General features: G+C 40.3%; 1 non-coding gene across 1 annotated transcript; it reads right to left on the reverse strand.

Annotated features, from left to right (window-relative positions):
• Nucleotides 1-228: 228 nt before the first annotated feature.
• LOC112206109 (U6 spliceosomal RNA) lies at nucleotides 229-335 on the reverse strand. The gene has a single exon (XR_002940318.2). It is a non-coding gene; the product is annotated as a U6 spliceosomal RNA (small nuclear RNA).
• Between the last annotated feature and the right edge of the window lie 14,563 nt (nucleotides 336-14,898).

Consider the following 14,898-nt stretch of genomic DNA (forward strand, 5'->3'; position numbering starts at 1 on the left):
TACACCCAGCCAATGTTTTTAGAAATATGTTTTTGAACAGATAAGGTCTTGCTATGTTGCTCAGGCTGGTTTTGAACTTCTGAGCTCAAGTCATGCTCCAGACTGGTCTCCTAAAGTGCTGGGATTACAGGCCACTACACACACCTCATTGTGTTTTTAATACGTATTTACTTAGTGGCTAATGATGTTGACAATCTTTTCAGGTGTTTATTTGGTATCTTTTTTTTTTTTAATATGGAACACTTTAAGAATTTGCATGCCATCGCTGTGCAGGGAGCATGCTAATCTTCTCTGTATTGATTCAATTTTGGTATATGTGCTGCTGAGACAAGCAGTAGTACCTTTATATATCCCCTGTTCATCACTTTTGGCTATTTTCTTTTTTTGAGACGGAGTCTCCCTATCTCTACTCAAAAACAATACAAAAATTAGCCAGGCATGGTGGCACATGCCTGTAGTCCCAGCTACTTGGGAGGCTGAGGCAGGAGAATTGCTTGAACCCAGGAAGCAGAGGTTGCAGCGAGCTGAGATTGCACCACTGTACTCCAGCCTGAGCGACAGAGTGAGACTCTGTCAAAAAAAAAAAAAAAGTATTCCACTCTTGCTGGGTGGAATGTCCTGTAAATGTCCATGGATCCAGTTAGTTCATGGGGTTGAAGTAAATACTCTTGCTGTGATCATATGTGTAGTTTTAACAGTTGTTACAGAGAAATACTGAAGTCTCTCTAGTGGATTTGTGTATTTCTTCATTCTGTTCCATCAGGTTTTCTTTCACAGATTTCGTAGTCTGGTTTCTTGCTGCATACACATTTAGGAATGTTATGTCCTCTTGGTGGATTGACCCCTCTCTCAATAAATAATTTCCTTCTTAGTCTCTAGTACTTTTTCTTTGCTCTGAAGTATACTGTTTCTGATATTAATATAGTCATCCACTTTTCCTTAGTGAATGGTTGCATCATATACCTTTTGAATTTTTTTTTTTTTTGCTTTCAATATGCTTAGATTGTTATATTCGAAGTAAATGTCTTGTACACAAAACAGTGTTAGGTTATGTTTTCTTTCTTTCTTTCTTTTTTTTTTTTCTTGAGATGGAATCTTGCACTGTCACCTGGGCTGGAGTGCAATGGCGTCATCTTGGTTCACTGCAACCACCACCTCCCGGGTTGAACCGATTCTCCTGCCTCAGCCTCCCGAGTAGCTGGGATTACAGGTGCCTGCCACCATGCCTGGTTAATTTTTTATATTTTTAGTAGAAACTGGGTTTCACTATGTTGACCAAGCTGGTCTCGAACACTTGACCTCTTGATCTGCCTTCCTTGGCCTCCCAAAGTGCTGGGATTACAGGTGTGAGTCACTGTGCCTGGCCTTTTTTTTTTTGAGACATGGTCTTGCTCTGTCACCCAGGCTGGACTGCAGTGGCACAATCATGGTTTACTGCAGCCTGGACCTCCTGGGCTCAAACAATTCCCCCACCTCAGCCTCCCAAGTAACTGGGACCACACATGTGCACCATCACACCCGGCTAATTTTTTTATTATTTGTAGGGACGAGGTCTTGTTATGTTGCCCAGCCTGGTCTCAAACTCATGGGCTCAAGAGACCCTTCTGTCATGGCCTCCCAAAGTGCTGGCATTACAGGCGTGAGCCACCATGCTTGGCTGTAGGTTATGTTTTTTAAACCTAGTTTGTCAATCTTTGTCTTTTTCTTTTTTTTTTTTTTTTTGAGATGGAATATCACTCTGTCACCCAGGGTGGAGTGCAGTGGTATGATCTCGGCTCACTGCAACCTCTGCCTAGTGGGTTCAAACAATTCTCCTGCCTCAGCCTCCAGAGTAGCTATTACAGGCGCCCACCACCATGCCTGCCTAAATTTTTTTTTTTTGTATTTTTAGTGGAGACAGAGTTTCACCATGTTGGCCAGGCTGGTCTCGAACACCGAACCTCAAGTGATCTGCTCTCCTCAGCCTCCCAAAGTACTTGGATTATGGTTGTGAGCCATTGCACCTGGCCAGTTTTTGTCTTTTATTTGCTGTTTTTAGGTATTTGGGTCATTTACATACTTACAGATGTTGTCAGAATCCTTTTTTTTTTTTTTTTTTGAGACAAAGTTTTACTCTTGCCCAGGCTGGAGTGCAGTGGCTCAATCTTGGCCTACTGCAACCTCTGCCTCCCGGGTTCAAGCAGTTCTTGTGCCTCAGTCTCCCAAGTAGCTGGGATTACAGGCATGTGCTACCACGCCCAGCTAATTTTTATATTTTTAGTGGAGTTGGGGTTTCACCATGTTGGCCAGGCTGGTCTTGAACTCCCGGCCTTAGGTGATTCACCCACCTTGGCCTCCCAAAGTGCTAGAATAACAGGTCTGAGCCACCATGCCTCGTTTTAGTTTTAGTTTTTTGATTGTTCTTTTTCCTACTTTCTTTTGAGTTACTTGAACATTTTTGGAATCCCATTTTTCTTGTCATATTTTTTTTCTACCCCAATTCACTATGCCAAAACCATTTTTCTTTATTGTATTTTATATCTGCTTATTTTAGTTCATTGATATGGTTTGGATATTTGTTCCGCTGAATTTTTTTTTCTTCTTTTTTGAGACAAACTTTCATTCTTGTTGCCCAGGCTGAAGTGCAATGGCGTGATCTCAGCTCACTGCAACCTCCGCCTCCCAGGTTCAAGTGATTCTCCTGCCTCAGCCTCCTAAGTAGCTGGGATTACAGGCATGTGCCACCATGCCCGGCTAAGTTTGTATTTTTAGTAGAGACGGAGTTTGTCCATGTTGGTCAGGCTGTTCTCCAACTCCGGACCTGAGGTGATCCACCCACCTCGGCCTCCCAAAGTGATGAGATTACAGGCTTGAGCCACTATGCCCGGCCTAAAAATTGTTTTTGGGAGGCCAAGGTGGGTTAGTCATCTGGGGTCCGGGGTTCAAAACCAGCCTGGCCAACGTGGCGAAAACCCGTCTCTACTAAAAATACAAAAATTAGCCAGGAGCGATGGCGGCACCTGTAATCCCAGCTGCTCAGGAGGCTGAGGCAGGAGAATCGCTTGAACTTGGGAGGTAGAGCTTGCGGTGAGCTGAGATCATGCCAGTGCACTCCAGCTTGGGCAACAGAGCGAGACTCCGTCTCAAGAAACAAACAAAAAGCAATGACAAACAAAAAAATTTTTTCAGATGTATCTGTGAGATATTAGAATTAAGATATCTTGATGTTTGCATTTGTTTATTGCCTTTTTCCATTCAATTTGAAATCTTCTGGATTCTTCATATCTTTTTGGTATCACAAATAACTTTTGATTGAAACCTGGGCATTTTTGTGTTGTCATGAGACTATGCATCTTACTTAAACAACTGTTTTCGTTTTTTTGTTTTTTGTTTTTGTTTTTGTTTTTGGAGACCGTCTCTATCACCCAGTCTGGAGTGCAGTGGCGCCATCTCTGCTCACTGCAACCTCCGCCTCCCAAGTTCAAGCGATTTTCGTGCCTCACCTTCCGGAGTAGCTGGGACTATAGGCACCGGCCAACACGCCCAGCTAATTTTTATTTTTATTAGAGGCGGGGTTTTGCCATGTTGGCCAGGCTGATCTCCAACTCCTGACTTCTGGTGATCCACCCGCCTCGGCCTTCCAAAGTGCTGCGATTATAGGCGTGAGCCATCGCGCCCGGCCCTGTTGGGGATTCTTTTTTTTTGGTCTGTGTTCATCGGTGTCATGATGTACTCACTTCTTCCATTCCAGGAGCAGGATACATTAGGCAAAAAGAAGAATACCCAGGGAATTTACTGCTATATTGTGCCTTGTGTCCTGTGATCCTGAGCTAATTTGCCTTCTCTCCACCTTTCAGAGAATATTCGTTTTATTTACAATGTTCACATTTTAAATTTGTACTTAGTGGGAGGAATAGGGAAAAGTATGTCCATTCCATCGTCCCAGAAGTGTAAGTCTAACCTTTGATTTCACTGAGTGTGCCCTATTTTTCTGTTTTCTATTTCATTGACTTCCGCTCGATCTTTCTTTTGCTCTTCTAGTTTCTTAAGGAACAAGGTGAAGTCACTGATTTGTTTCTTTTCTAATATAGTCATGTAATTGTATAAATTTCTCTTTCAATTACTGCTTTAACTGTCTTAAAATACTTGATATATTTGTCCTTTTTTTACCCCTTGGTGTTATGGGTTATGTTATGTTATGTTATTTATTTTATATTTTGAGACAGATTCTCGCTCTGTCGCCCAGGCTAGAGTGCAGCAGCGTGATCTTGGCTCGCTGCAACTTCCGCCTCCCGGGTTCAAGCAATTCTCTGCCTCAGCCTCCTGAGTAGCTGCGGTTACAGGCGCCTGCTACCATGCCCGGGTAATTTTTGTATTTTTAGAAGAGACGGGGTTTCACCATCTTGGCCAGACTGGTCTTGAACTCCTGACCTTGTGATCCACCTGCCTCGACCTCCCAAAGTGCTGAATTAGAGGCGTGAGCCACAGCTCCTGGCCCCCATTGGTTATTTTAAAAGTATGTTTTGATTTCAAATATGGGGATTGCCTACTGATTTTTTTTTCTGTCACTGATTTCTAAATTAATATCACAGTGGTAAGAAAAAAATCATGATAAGACTTCAAACCTTTTAAATGTACCAAGAGTTGTTTTTTTTGGCCCGAATATGGTGTATCTTGGTGAATGTTCCAAATGCACTTGAACAGAATGTGTATTCTGGTAGGTTGTGTAGAGTGTTCTAAAGTTAGTTAGGTCAGTTTGGTGTTATTCAAGCTTCTGTATCCTTACTGATTTTCTGTCTGCTGGTCCTGTTATTATTATCATTCCTTTCTTTTGAACATGATGTCGCTCTGTCACCTAGGCTGGAGTGCAGTGGCATGCCCAATCATAGCTCACTGAGCCTCCACCCCCTGGGCTCAAGTGATCCTCCCACCTGATCCTCCCACCTCAGCCTCCCCAGTAGCTGGGTCTACAGGCATATGCTACCACACCCAGCTATTTTATTTTATTTTATTTTATTTTTGGAGATGGAATCTCTCTCTGTCGCCCAGGCTGGAGTGCAGTGGCATGATCTCGGCTCACTGCAACCTCCATCTCCTGGGTTGAAGCGATTCTCCTATCTAAGCTTCCCGAGTAGCTAGGATTACTGTTGTGTGCCACCACGCCCGGCTAATTTTTGAATTTTTAGTAGAGACAGGGTTTCCCCATGTTAGCTGGGCTGGACTTGAATTGCTGACCTTAGGTGATCCGCCTGCCTCTGGCTCCCAAAGTGCTGGGATTATAGGTGTGAGCCACCACGCCTGGCCCACCCAGTTAATTTTTAAAACTCTTTTTGTAGAGACAGGGTCTCCCTGTGTTGCTCAGGTTGGTCTTGAACTCCTGTGATCAAGCAATCCTGTCTCGGCCTCCCAAAGTTCAGGGATAACAAGTGTCACTCACCATGCCTGGCCTGGTTCTATTACATAGAGAGGTTTGCTGAAATTTTAAAATATAATTGTGGATTCTTTCATTTCTTCTTACAGTTCTCTCATTTTTGCTTTATTTATTTTGAAGCCCTGTTATTAATAGGTAAATAAATGTTTAGGATTTTTGTGTGTTCTTGATGAATTAAACCCTTAATGTATATAAAATGATGCTCTTTTTCCCTGATAAAATTTTTATTTTTGTCCACTTTACATGATAGTATTATAACGATTTCAACTTTCTTTTGATTTTGTAGTGTGTAATAAGATCTTTTTCTTGGCTGCATTGGAATTTTAATTTCTGATTGTAGTCATTTTGGTCATGGTTTACCCTGTTTTTTGGAGATGGGCTTTTACTCTGTCACCTGCTGGAGTGCAATGGCATAGTCATGGCTCACTATGGCCTTGACCTCCTTCTGCCTTAGCCTTCCTGAGTAGCTGGAAGGATCACAGGTGTGTGCCACTACCCGTGGCTAATTTTTTTTTTTTTTTGAGACGGAGTTTTGCTCTTGTTGCCCAGGCTGGAGTCAATGGCACGATCTTGGCTCACCCCAATCTCCGCCTCCCGGGTTCAAGCAATTCTCCTGCCTCAGTCTCCCGAGTAGCTGTGATTACAGGCATGAGTCACCATGCCCAGCTAATTTTGTATTGTTGGTAGAGATGGGGTTTTTCCATGTTGGTCAGGCTGGTCTCGAAATCCCGACCTCAGGTGACCTGCCCACCTCGGCCTCCCAAAGTGCTGGGATTACAGGCGTGAGCCACCATGCCAGGCCATTTTTCATGTGTGTGGTGTGTGTGTGTGGGGGGGTATGTATGTTTTTAGAGATGGGTTCTGCAGCGTTGCCCACACTGGTCTCGAACTCCTGGCCTGAAGCAATTTTCCCACTTTGGCTGCCCAAAGTGCTGGGATTACAGGCATGAGCCACTGCGCTCAGCCACTTTTCTTCATGTTTCTAGCGGATGATAGTTCATTAAAAGAGTGCCTTGTTATATATGCTTATAATTTCCCTCAAATATGTGAAAAGTTGTTGGCCATGATTTCTAAAAATTTTTTTTCTATATTATCTCCTGTTTTGTGGCTCTAGTTACAAATATGTGTGGCCTCTTGAAGTTATTTCAATTATCACGTATTACATTTTTTAGTGTTTTTTTTTTCTGTGTTTCATTTAGGTTAGTAATTTTGATTTCATGTGTTGCAAATTTCAAAGTGTATTTTTCATCTTAGACTTTGTAATTTTCATCTTTAGAAGTTCAAATTTTAAAAATTCATATTTTTACTTAATATGTTGTTTCTTCTAGCCTTCTGATCATATGAAATATCATCATAATTGTTTTAAAGGACTTGTCTACCAATTCTATTTTCTGTTTCATTTCAAAATTGGTTTGTTTTTTGTTTCATTATGGGGTATAATTTCCTGCTTCTATGTAAGTCTTATAAATTCGGATTGACTTTTGAGCCAGTGTGAATTTTACCTTGTTTTCTAGTTTCTCTAGTTTTGTTTGCCTTTTAAAAATATTTGTGGACTTTGTTCTGTGGCATTATTAAGTTGCTTGAAAACAGTTTCTTTCTGTTGGGTCTTTTATGTTTTCCTTGATTGGACCAGGGTTGTGTTTAGGGTTAAATTTTTCCTCCTTCTGAAGCCTTTTCTTTCTTAGTATTCCAATGTCACATCTCCAATGTGATATAAATTATATCACGTCATTTCCTTTTGGACTTTTGGGTGTGGGTACTATACACATCCTTAAGTCAGTTCTGGATGCTATTACGTCTAATTGTTTTGGTGATTTCTCACCTTGCCCTTGGACAGCTCCTTTACATTGCAAGTGCTGATTTGTCATTCAACCAAAAGTTCTAGGGTGAGCCTTTGTAGATCTCTTCATTTCTCTGTCTCTCTCCAGCTCTCTACTCAGTGCTGGTCTCCCTTGTGAGCTCTAGGCACCTTGGCCTCCTTGGACTTCCAGCTCCATTTCCTCAACTTGGGGAGACGACAGGCTCTGCCTGGGTTCCTCCTCCCTGTTCCACGACCTGGAAACTCTCTCAAGGCAGTAAGCTGGGCACACGTGTGGCCCGTTTGTTTTTTGTCTTCCAGGGATCACTGTCTTTTGTTACTTGTCCAATATCTTCAGTGCTGTTGTTTCATTCATTTTATTAGGTTTTTATTATTTGACGCAAGGAGGCTAAATCTGGTCCCCTTTATTCACTCCATCTTGACCAGAAGTGGTATCACTGTGGTTTGAATTTACATTTTCATGATAACTGGTGATATTGAGCACGTTTTAGCTTGTGTGTTGGCCATTTGTGTGTTCTCTTTTGTGATGAGTTTGTTCATTTTGCCTTTACTGTTCTTTGTTTTCGTTTTTCATCTATTTGAGTTGCAGAAGGTGTTTATATGTCCTAAATACTCATCCTTTGTTAGATAAATGTTTTGTAAATACTTTCCCCAAGTCTATGTGGTTTACCCATTTATTTATTTATTTGTTTGTTTGTTTATTTATTTATTTATTTTTGAGACGGAGTCTTGCTCTGTCACCCAGGCTGGAGTGCAGTGGCGCGATCTCGGCTCACTGCAAGCTCCACCTCCCGGGTTCACACCATTCTCCTGCCTCAGCCTCCCGAGTAGCTGGGACTACAGGCGCCCGCCACCACGCCCGGCTAACTTTTTGTATTTTTAGTAGAGACGGGGTTTCACCGTGGTCTCGATCTCCTGACCTCGTGATCCGTCCGCCTCGACCTCCCAAAGTGCTGCGATTACAGGCGTGAGCCACCGCGCCCTGCCTACCTATTTATTTTAACTGTACCTTTTGATGAGCAGAAATATTTATATCTGCTAGGTTTAATTTATCAGTGTTTTCTTTTGTAGTTATTGCTTACTGTGAGCTAAGACACTTTTGCCTAACTTCAAAGTCTTGAAGGTAATTTCCTTTGTTTCCTCTAAAAGGGTTTGCTTTTGCTAATTTATATTTAGGTCTGTGATGCGTCTGAAGTTATTTTTGTAGGTCTGAGTTTTTTGCATGTGGCTATCCAGTTGTTTGTCACCATTTGTTGAAAAGAGTCTCCTTTTCTCACCGGGTTGCTTTGGGAACATCGCGTGGCTGCATAAGTGGGATCTCTTTCAGAAATCTTTATTCTGCTCCAAAAATCTGTTTGTCTAGCCCTGTTAGAGTATTCGGATTATTTGGTAACTTTATATTGTCTTGAAGTCAGAATTGCAAGTCCTAAAACCTTTTTCTTCTTTTTTGAAGTTCTGCATACTCTACGTCCTTCACATTTCCGTATAAATTTTAATCGTCTCTTTCTGTCTTCTCCAAAAAAGGCTGATGGGATCATGATTGTAATTGTCTTGAATCTGTTGATCAGTTTGAGGAGAACTGACATCTTAACAACCACTGAGTCTTAGTCATTAGTATAGTATATCTCTCCATTTATTTAGGTCTTTTTTGTTTTGTCTGAGCAGTCGTTTGTTGCTTTTAGCCTTTGGTCTCGCATGTCTTCTGTTTTTAAAATTACTTATTTTTTTTCCTTTTTGTTGAGACAGAGTCTCACTCTGTCACCTAACTGGAGTGCAGTGGCACAGTCTGGGCTCACTCCATCTCCTGGGTTCAAACAATTCTCCTGCCTCAGCCTCCCAAGCAGCTGGGTTTACTGGCATGTACCCTAAGCCCAACTAATTTTTATATTTTTAGTAGAGATGGGGTTTCACCCTGTTGGCCAGGCTGGTCAACTCCTGATCTCAAATGATCTGCCTGCTTCGGCCTCCCAAACTGCTGGGATTACAGGCATGAGCCATCACGCCTGGCCTAAAATTATTTTTATTTTTAAGTATTTTGTCTTTTTTTGATGCTATTTGTATTTTAAAATATTAGATACATTTTTCAGCAATTATGAAGTATTATAAAAATTTCTAATTTTTTGTTGGAAATAGAATTTTTGTATATTGACCCGTTTCTTACAACCTTAAGTCATATTAATTCTACGAGTTTTTTTAGGTACATTTCTTAGATTTTTCTAATAGATGATTGTCATAAAACACAGTTTTATCTCTTTTTTCCCTAGTCGTAATGCCTTTTATTCTCTTCCCTCACAGAATTGACTTAATCTTGTTTTCATTCTTTGAATACAGCATTCAGTGTTACACCACTAATTATAAGTCAGCTGTAGGGGTTTTATTGATGAACTTTATCAGATTGTTTTCAAATATAGGTTTTATTACTATTTAGATATGACAAGGACAACAGAACCCAACATGACTGCCATTGAAAAGATAGTTATAGTCACAGACCCTAAGAGGAATAGTCATGCCATGCCATGGAGAATACACAGTTGAGTAAGGTCTAGCCCTAGCTTCCTGAGGGTTTATGTCCTGAATGAATATTGAGTTTTCTCAAAAGCTTTTTCTGTATCTATTGAGATAATGCTATATATTTAAAGATATTAATGTAAATTTCATTGTTTTATTTTCAAATGTTATACTAAATGCCATTTGGTGTCATGGTGTATTATTATTATTATTATTATTTTTTGGAGATGGGTACAGTGGCACAATCTCTGCTCACTATAACCTCCGCCTCCTGGGTTCAAGTGATTCTCCTGCCTCAGCCTCCGGAGTAGCTGGGATTACAGGCACGTGCCACCATGAGCAGCTGATTTTTTTCGTGGAGACAAGGTTTCACCATGTTGGCCAGGCAGGTCTCCTGACCTCAAGTGATCCTCCCGCCTTGGCCTCCAAAAGTGCCAGGATTACTTTCGTAATCTGTGTGAGCCATCGCAACTGGCCTATTCCTCTTAATATATTGTTGGATTTAAATTGCTAATAGTAAATATTTGCGCATCTTTGTATGTGAGGGATTTTGGTGTAACCTTGCTGCTTTTTGTCAGGTGCTGGTATTTTTGGCATATGCATTGGTATTCTTCATGCTAAACTTAGAAAATGATTTGGGAAGCATCGTCTTCTCTGTTTTCTGGAAATGTTTGTGTGAGATTGATGCTATTTTTTCTTTAGTGTTTGAAGGAACTTATCAGTGAAAAAATCTGAATCTAGAGTTTTCTTTTGGGGAAGGATTTTGATAATTCAACTTAAAATGCTTCTCAGATATTCTTTTTTATCAGTTTTGATAAGTTTTGTTTTCAAAGAATTTCTTCTTTTCATCTCAGCTGTTGAATTAGTTAGCATAAAGTCATTAATAATAATCTTTGGCCCTCAATACCTTTGGGATCGTAGAGCTAATTCCCCTTTTATTCTTGGTAATTTGTATTCTTCCTATTTAAAAATAAGTTAATTTCGCTTGCAGACTGTCAACTTTGTAGGTCTTTCCAACGTGTTACCAGAAGGGGTCCCAATCCAGACCCCAAGGAGAGGTTCTTGGATGTCATGCAAGAAAGAATTTGGGGCGGATTCATCAAGTGAAAGCAAGTTTATTAAGAAAGTAAAGGAATAAAAGAATGGCTACTCCATAGGCAGAGCAGTGCCATGGGCCACTGGTTTCCCATTTTTATGAGTATTTCTTGATTGTATGCTAAACAAGGGGTGGATTCTTCATGAGTTTTCTGGGAAAGGGGTGGGCTATTCCCAGAACTAGTGGTTCCTCCCCTTTTTAGACTATATAGGGTAACTTCCTGGCATTGCTATGGCATTTGTAAACTCATGGCGCTTGTGGGAGTGTCTCTTAGCATGTTAATGTATTATAATTAGTGTATAATGAGCAGTGAGGATGACCAGAGGTCAGTTTTATCACCATCTTGGCTTTGGTGGGTTTTGGCCCCCTTCTTTATTACAACCTGTTTTATCAGCAAGGTTTTTCTGTCTTGTATCTTGTGCCAGCCTCCTATCTCATTCTGTGACTTAGAATGCATGACTTACTGGGAATGCAGCCCAGCAGGACTCAGCCTTATTTGACCCAGCCCCTGTTCAAGATAGAAGCACTCTGGTTCAGAGGTCTCTGACAAAAGGACCAGCTTTGACTTCAAATTTTCTGTTACTTTTCTGTTTCATTTCTTCTGCTCTTATTTTTACTATTTCTTTTTTTTTTTTCTACTTACTTTGGGTTTACTTTACCCTTTTATATATAGGTTCTTTAGGTAGAACCCTACATATTTTATTTTATTTTATTTTATTTTGAGACAGAGTTTTGCGCTGCCACCCAGGCTAAAGTGCAGTAATGCAATCTTGGCTTACTGCAACCTCCGCATCCCAGGTTCAAGCGATTCTCCTGCCTCAGCTTAGCCTCCTGAGTAGCTCGGATTGCAGCCATCCACTACCACGCCCAGCTAATTTTTGTATTTTTAATAGAGAAGGGGTTTCACCATGTTAGCCAGGCTGGTCTTGAGCTCGCGACCTCAGGTGATCCGCCTGCCTTGGCCTTCCAAAGTGCTGGGATTACAGCCGTGAGCCACCGCACCCGGCTGCTAGGTCATTAATTTTATATCTTTTTTTCTAATGTGGTTAGGGAACATAATCTGTATGATTCCCATTATTTTCATTCTATTGTGTCCAGCTTTGTGGCTCAGTATGTGGTCTTTCATGGCTAATGCACCAAGTTTACCTGAAAAGAATGTTTATAGTGGTTTTAACATTGCTAGATGATCATGATGACTATTATTATTTGGTCTGGTTTTGTCAATCACAAAGAGGGATGCTAAAATATCTTACCATGTTTGGGGCACTGAGTATTCTGACTGTTTATGCCTTATGCCAAATTTTCCTTCATGTATTTTGAAGCCTTGTTTTTAGGTGCATACATTTATAATTATTATGACTTCTTCATTGTCTGACTTACTGTGAAATGTCCCTCCCTCTCTTTACTATGTAGCCACTCACCATCTTTTTGTTGTTGTTGTTGTTTGTTTGTTTGTTTTGAGATGGAGTTTTAATCTATCACCTAGGATGGAGTGCAGTGGTGTGATCTCGGCTCACTGCAGCATTTGCCTCCCAGGTTCAAGCAGTTCGCCTGTTTCAGCCACCCTAGTAGCTGGGATTATAGGTGTGTGCCACCATGCCTGGCTAATTTTTGCATTTTTAGTAGAGACAGGGCTTTGCCATGTTGGCCAGGCTGGTCTCAAACCCCTGGCCTCAAGTGATCAAGTGCTCGCCTCGGCCTCCCAAAGTGCTAGGATTACAGGCATGAGCCACCGCGCACCCAGCCTATCCATTTACTTTGGACCTGTTTGTGTCTTCCCTTAAAGTGTGTTTCTTACAGACACCTTGTGATTTGAGTTTTACTTTTCTATCTGTGCTAATACACTATTTTTTTTTGAGACAGTCTCTACGTCACTACAATCAATTTTAGAACACTTGGATCCCCTCAAAAAGAAGCCCTTTGGCCCATTAATAGTCACTCTCCATTACCCTACTTCCCCAGCTCCTGGCAATCACTAATCTTCATTCTGTCTCTATCCCTATTTGTCACATTTCATATAAATGGAGTCATTTGGTGTATTGTGAGTGGCTTCTTTCTCCTAGCATCATGTACAAGCATTTGTTTTGTAGCATTTATTAGAACTTCATTCCTTTTTGTTGTCAAATAATATTCTATTGCATGGCTATACTACATTTTCTTTACTCATTCATTAATTGATAAACATTTAGGTTGTATATACTTTTGCAATATTATGAATAATGTTATTATTATGAACAGTTGTCTGCAAATCCAGACAATTGTTTTCAATTCTCTTGGGCCTAGGATTTTTGTTTCATGCTGCAACTCTGTTTAACCTTTTGAAAAACTGACAAAGAGGCTGTAACATTTTAAATTACCAGCAACAATATATGAAGGTTTTAATTTCTCCATCTCTTTGCCAACATTTTTTATTGTTTGGCTTTTGATTTTAGCTATCCTACAGGGCATGAGGTAGTATCTCATTGTGGTGTTGATTTTTACTTATCTTTTTTCATTATATTCTTTTGTAGACAGAGTCTCACTCTGTTGTTCAGGCTGGAGTGCAGTGGTGTGATATCTTGGCTCACTGCAACCTCTGCCTCCCGGGTTCGAGCGCTTCTCCTGCCTCAGCCTCCTGAGTACCTAGGATTACAGGTGCCCGCCACCACGCCTGGCCAATTTTTGTATTTTTAGCAGAGACGGAGTTTCACCATGATGGCCAGGCTAGTCTCAAACTCCTGACCTCAGGTGATCCCCCTGCCTAGGCCTCCCAAAGTGCTGGGATTACAGGTGTGAGCCACCATGCCCGGCCCCTTTGTTCAATTTTTAACTGGGCTGTATAGCTTTTTATTTTTGAGTGGAAGAGCTCTGTATTCTGGATACAAACTACTTATCAGACATATGACTTGTAAATATTTCTTCCATCCTTTTACTTTCCTGATGATTTTGTTTGTAGCAAAAAAGTCTGTAGGTTTGGTAAATTCTAGTTATTTTTTCTTTTGTTGCCTCTACTTTTATCTAGTGTTATGTCTAAAAACTGTTGTTCAACCAAGTCCTAAAGACTTACCTCCTATGTTTTTTTCTAAAGTTTTATTGTTTTAGCTCTTACGTTTAGGTCTGCGATTCACTTTTGAATTAATTTTTTAATATCAGGAAGGGTTTCAACTTAATTCTTTGGCACATTTCTCTAGCAATTTAAATATATTTCTTTACTCTTTTCAGTCTGTTTTTATAGTATTACCACTTCTGACTAATATTGTACAAGTTGTAAAGTATACAAAGCTTGTAAGTTGTTCTTTTATATCACCTCTGTTTGTTGTCAGTTATGCTATTGTCATGTGTGTTGGAACTATGTACATTATAAGCCCCAGAAAACAACAATGTAATTTTGGCTTTCAATAATCATGTAATGTTAAGAACTTAAGAGCTAAAAGTCATCTAAGTTTACCCAGATATTTACCATTTGTGGTAGTCTTCTTTGTCTTCTGAAGATTTGCATTTTCTGGCATCATTTCTCTTAATCCTGAAGAATTTCTTTAGCCTTTCTTGCAGGGCGTATCTTTTGGTGATAAATTGTGCTTGCTTTCTTTTATCTGAAAGTATCTATTTCACCTCTAGTTTTGAAGGGCATTGTGGTTGGATATAGAATTCTGTGTTGACAGTGCCTTATCTTTTAGCAAGGGGTATTTTAGTTTATTTTCTTTTGGCTTCCATATTTTATGATGAGAAATCTGCCATTTATCCAGTCATGGTTCCCTCTGTGTAATGTGACATTTTCTTTTGGTGCTTCAAGAGTTTTCCCTCTGTGTTTGCTTTCTAGCAAGGCATTTGACTATTCGAGGTTTGCTGAGATTCCTGAATCTGTGGATTTGTCTTTTTTCAAATTGAAGAAAATTTCAGCCATCATTTCTTCAAAAGTTTCTTTCCTGCCTCATATTCTTTCTGTCTTCTTTTTTAGGCCTTTGGTTATGTATGTAAGACCTTTTGGTACTGTGCTGTAGGTCCCTGAAGCCCTGTTTTTGGTTTGTTTGTTTAACCTCTATTTTCTCTTTCAGATTAGATTCTTTTTTTTTTTTTTTGAGACAG

This window comes from Pan troglodytes, chromosome 19 (assembly GCF_028858775.2).
Source record: "Pan troglodytes isolate AG18354 chromosome 19, NHGRI_mPanTro3-v2.0_pri, whole genome shotgun sequence".
NCBI lineage: Eukaryota > Metazoa > Chordata > Mammalia > Primates > Hominidae > Pan > Pan troglodytes.